We start from the raw sequence: 5,130 nt of genomic DNA, 5'->3' as shown, positions 1-5,130 counted from the left end.
AGCAGCCCCGGACAAACCCTCACAAACCATCAGTACCGCCCCCCTCAGTGTTTTCCAGCCGGTCTTTGCCTACGCGGTACGAACGAAACAGACAACTACACGAGTTCCGCCCAAATAGCTGGATTAGCCTGCGGACTTGGCCCCGGAGCATTTATGTACTGGGGGGAAACATGAAGGGGCGGGGCCGAAGGGGAGGAGTCAGGGGCGGGGCTGGGACCTGCACCCGACTCCCGGGCTACAGCGGAATCCCTGCGCCTGCGCGCCGGCGTCGGCCTGTGGTTAGGAAGTCCCGGGTTCTTGGGCTCGCCCTCGCGCCCCCCGCCCTCCTCCTCCTCCCGGTCTCTTCCCACCTCCGCCCACTTGACGCGATGACGCACGGCAGGTTTGCGGACGTGGCGGCGGCGCACGGCACGAAAGGCGGAGACGTTGGCGGCGGCGGCGGCGACGGTGGAGGAGGACAGGGGCAGTCAGAGACTGAGGCTCGGCCATGAACTGGCCCGGGACCGCGGCGGCGGCGGCGGCGGCGGACCTGGTGGCCGTCTCCTCGTTAAGTCCCCCCTGCTAACGGGACAGGTAAAGATGGCGGCCAGAGGTGGGTGAGGGGGTGGGAGGTGGCCGAGTCCGGCCGGCGGCGGTGGGGCCCGGATTGCCCCTTCGCTGGAGGCGGCGCGGACCCAGCGGCCGCAGATGTGGCGGGCCGGCTGTCGGGGGTTCGGACCCCGGCCCCGCTTGGAAGAGACTCCGAGGCAGCGGAGACCTTCGAGACCAGCTCCACCAAAGCCCCTTGTTACACTCTCGGGGAAACTGAGGCTCGGAGGAAAGGCTCCTCCCTGCCGGAATCCCTGAGCATCGCGTTTCCCGACTAGACACGCTACCTTTCTCCCACAACCTCGTGTTTGTGTTGAATATTCGTTGACAGCAGCTGGTCCACATCGTCCCAAGTGCGATGACAACATAGGGATCTGAGGTTTGATCATCGCTAGGTGTAACAGAAAAAAAACTAGACGTGTGGAAAGGAGGAGGAGGGAAGTTAAGTTTCTAGAAACTCGATTGGCCCTGAGAAAACACTCTCTCTGATACTGTCCCAGTGCTGAAGTAGCTTGAGACCTGTGGCCCTTTTAATTGCTACTTGCTTAAGAAACGTCAAAGTGAAAACACCCAACAGCGTTTATAGAGCACGTAGGCATTGGGGAAATAATTTTCAGTTACCGAATGAGCTGATGAGTACTTTAACATGGGATCCATTGGGTGTCTTGTAATCTACGTAGCATGCAGGCTTGTTTTAGTTTTCTGAAGGAGGCACTTGTGCGTTCTGTCCTGCCCTAAGAGAATTGTAACAGGTGGCGCGAATTGAGCCAGATGACTTCACTACTGTGTACTTTGTAATCTTTTATATAGTTGGCTCAGATAATTATATGCCAGGGCCAGAGTCTAGCTTTTCATGTCAGTTAGGGACACAACCAACTCTTGATTATTCAGAAACAAACGATCCAGTTTGTGATATTCTACTGCCTGCGTTACTTCAGTACAAGGGGAGTGAAAAGATCGTGAGACAGATACTGTTTCGCAGTGTATCATGGAGTCGCTGCTGCTAAGTCGCTTCAGTCGTGTCCGACTCTCTGCGACCCTATGGACTGTAGCCTGCCAGGCTCCTCTGTGCCTGGGATTCTCCAGGCAAGAATACCAGAGTGGGTTGCCATGCCCTCTTCCCGGGGATCTTCCCGACCAGTGGATCAAACCTGCGTCTCTTAGGTCTTCCGCATTGGCAGAGAGGTTCTTTACCACTGGCGCCACCTGTGTAGCACATACTATGGAGAGACGTTGATAATAGTATCTAAAATGGCTGTTGTGCCTTGCTCAGTGAATTTCAGCGGTACTAAGCCACTTGGGGATTCTAAGAACAAATTATCAGGAGAAAAAGTCTAAAGTTGGCAGCATAACTGAGTTATAGTATCAGTTCAGTTCAGTCGCTCAGTCGTGTCCGACTCTTTGCGACCCTATGAATCGCAGCACGCCAAGCCTCCCTGTCCATCACCAACTCCCGGAGTTCACTCAGACTCACGTCCGTGGAGTCGGTGATGCCATCCAGCCATCTCATCCTCTGTCGTCCCCTTTTCCTCCTGCCACCAATCCCTATAACCAAGTGTAAATTGCTGTATATTAAGTGGTTCATAACTTGTAAAACTTTCTGAGAATATGAAAACAATGAATATTATCCCCAGAAAAGTGTGCATATGTATACAGTTTTGCCTAGGAATCCACAGTATTCAGATATTTCCTAGATTAAAGACAGTATTGAAAGACTGTTAAAAAAGTGGAAATAAAACTATTATCTGTTTTAGGTGAAGGTGAGATACTCTTTCAACTTCTTTGAGAACAAAATAAAAATAAAGCATCCTTAATTTATTATGATATTAAAACAAGTTTCATCTTTAACCTTGTTAGAGTTGTCACTTGTTAGAATTCCTTGAAGGAATAGATGTGATTTTAAAACTGCTTTTGAGATGTAAAATGTGGGTAGGTTTCTGTAGTTTGGTGGCTGCTGAGTCAGTTTATGGTAGTAAATAATGTAGCTGTACACGTGAAATAATCGACTTAATATGTAGCTATTAGTTACTTATTGAGTAGAAACTTGAATTTTTAAAGCATTACCATATTGCCATAAGAGCAGGGACAGAAACTGGTTTTCTGGGGTTGGATTCAATGATATGAAATAGTTATCAAAATTTTCTAAGTATGTCCCAACATAGTAGATGATTTATTGTATATATTACAAATTCAGACTTTTGGAGTTGGTCTTTTCTGATTTTTTTCTTTTCCACCTGGTGCTTGTCCATAGTATTCACAACTGCCTTTGGGGAATCATTTAGTCTTGGCTTTCATTGCACAGCATTTTCATGATTTCCTCCTCCTCTGTTTACTTATTTTCCCTCTTTGCAGGCTGATCTTCCTTCATCTAGATACTAAATGTAGCAGTTCTCTAAGGGTCCGCATTGGACCCACTTTTCTTATTCTGCACCCTCTCTCTCCAGGTAATCTTATCTATACAGCTTCAGTTTCCACCTATGTGCAGGTGAGTCATGAATTATGTCACTCAGACCTTTCTGAATTTGACCACATAGTCCACTTCACTATTTGACATTCTTTTTGGTTATCTTAAAGCAATTTATAATCAAAGTCACCCACCCTCACCCCATGCTCTTCCAGTGTTCCAAATCTTAGTGAATGGCACCAACGTTTACTCAGGGACACAAATCAGAAATCTTGGTGTGACCTTTAACTAATTTCTTTTCTTCGTATCTGAGCCACATTGTTAAGCCCTAAGTATTTTACCTTCCAAATTCCTTTTACTACTTCTCTACTCTCTTTCACAATTATTAAAAATAATCTATCCTTCCTTATGTGAATAATTAATATGAAGCTAAAACCGTGAGTGTGGAATTGGTTTATGTTCTTGTTTTTAACACTGATAGACTTTGGTGGGGGAGGGTCTGGTTGCCACCTGGGATCCCACTCTCCTAACATAGGTGAGAAGGGATTTAGAAACCTTTGGGCAGTGTCTATATTCTGGGGCCCCAGGGTAGGAAGGGGGTAATTGCTGGGTGGCCTGGAGGTGGGGAGGCAGAGCCCTTGCCACCTGCATGCCCACATCCACCCTGAACATGATGGTGGGGTGAGATGCTCTGGGAGGGATGAGGAAGTCCCCAGGCTAGGGCCAAGTTGGCAACAGGGGTCGTGGCAGGTAGCCACAGCTTCAGCAGCACTAGGTACCATAGTTACACGGCATCTTGTTGCTGGCATCGTCAGTGGTGACTTGTAGTCATACATGAGCTCCTCACCACGCAGGAAGCAATACAGGGTAGGTAAAGATGATGATGTGCCCCTAGCCCTCCACGTGGATGACTCGAGAAAGCAGTTGGGTTCACAGGAGTGGTTGATGACGCAGACACCATTGCCATACATCGTGGCACGCCTGTGTCAAAGTCATCCATTCAGAACATGTAGCACCAAATGCCCCTCCCACTGGAGAATTTCTCCCACCTACTCTTTTTTAATGAGAATAGGTCAGCTTGATGAAGGTGAGTTGTGAGTGAGTACACTTAAGTGAGCTCTCATCTCAGTCTTAAATTGTCTTTTCTGTAGTATAAGTGAATCAGATCAGATCAGATCAGATCAGTCGCTCAGTTGTATCCGACTCTTTGCGATCCCATGAATCGCAGCACGCCAGGCCTCCCTGTCCATCACCAACTCCCAGAGTTCACTCAGACTCACGTCCATCGAGTCAGTGATGCCATCCAGCCATCTCATCCTCTGTCGTCCCCTTCTCTTGCCCCCAAGCCCTCCCAGCATCAGAGTCTTTTCCAATGAGTCAGTTCTTCGCATGAGGTGGCCCAAGTACTGGAGTTTCAGCTTTAGCATCATTCCTTCCAAAGAAATCAGAATGGACTGGTTGGATCTCCTTGCAGTCCAAGGGACTCTCAAGAGTCTTCTCCAGTACCACAGTTCAAAAGCATCAATTCTCCAGCGCTCAGCCTTCTTCACAGTCCAACTCTCACATCCATACATGACCACAGGAAAAACCATAGCCTTGACTAGACAGACCTTTGTTGGCAAAGTAATGTCTCTGCTTTTGAATATGCTATCTAGGTTGGTCATAACCTTCCTTCCAAGGAGTAAGGGTCTTTTAGTTTCATGGTTGCAGTCACCATCTGCAGTGATTTTGGAGCCCAGAAAAATAAAGTCTGCCACTGTTTCCACTGTTTCCCCATCTATTTCCCATGAAGTGATGGGACCGGATGCCATGATCTTCGTTTTCTGAATGTTGAGCTTTAAGCCAACTTTTTCACTCTCCACTTTCACTTTCATTAAGAGGCTTTTTAGTTTCTCTTCACTTTCTGCCATAAAGGTGGTGTCATCTGCATATCTGAGGTTATTGATATTTCTCCTGGCAGTCTTGATTCCAGCTTGTGTTTCTTCCAGTCCAGCGTTTCTCATGATGTACTCTGCATATAAGTTAAATAAACGGGGTCTGTTCACAGTCTCTATGAACTATAAGTTTAGTTTCATGGGAGCTTTGGTAAGCTAAAAGTTTGATGAAAAGCTGCCAGGGAAGAAAAATCTCGGGAGGGA

At 47.6% G+C, this 5,130-nt stretch overlaps 1 protein-coding gene across 1 annotated transcript in view; it reads left to right on the top strand.

Annotated features, from left to right (window-relative positions):
* The first annotated feature begins 384 nt into the window (after nt 1-384).
* The window catches only part of LYSMD3 (LysM, putative peptidoglycan-binding, domain containing 3), a 13,983-nt gene continuing 9,237 nt past the window's right edge, over nt 385-5,130 (top strand). Inside the window, exon 1 of the mRNA XM_010831921.1 lies at nt 385-573. The gene's annotated coding sequence lies outside the window, so the exon portion shown is untranslated. The remainder of the gene's footprint in view (nt 574-5,130) is intronic.

Source organism: Bison bison, unplaced genomic scaffold, assembly GCF_000754665.1.
Source record: "Bison bison bison isolate TAMUID 2011002044 unplaced genomic scaffold, Bison_UMD1.0 scf7180017864533, whole genome shotgun sequence".
NCBI lineage: Eukaryota > Metazoa > Chordata > Mammalia > Artiodactyla > Bovidae > Bison > Bison bison.
This window is presented reverse-complemented; position numbering and strand designations above follow the sequence as displayed.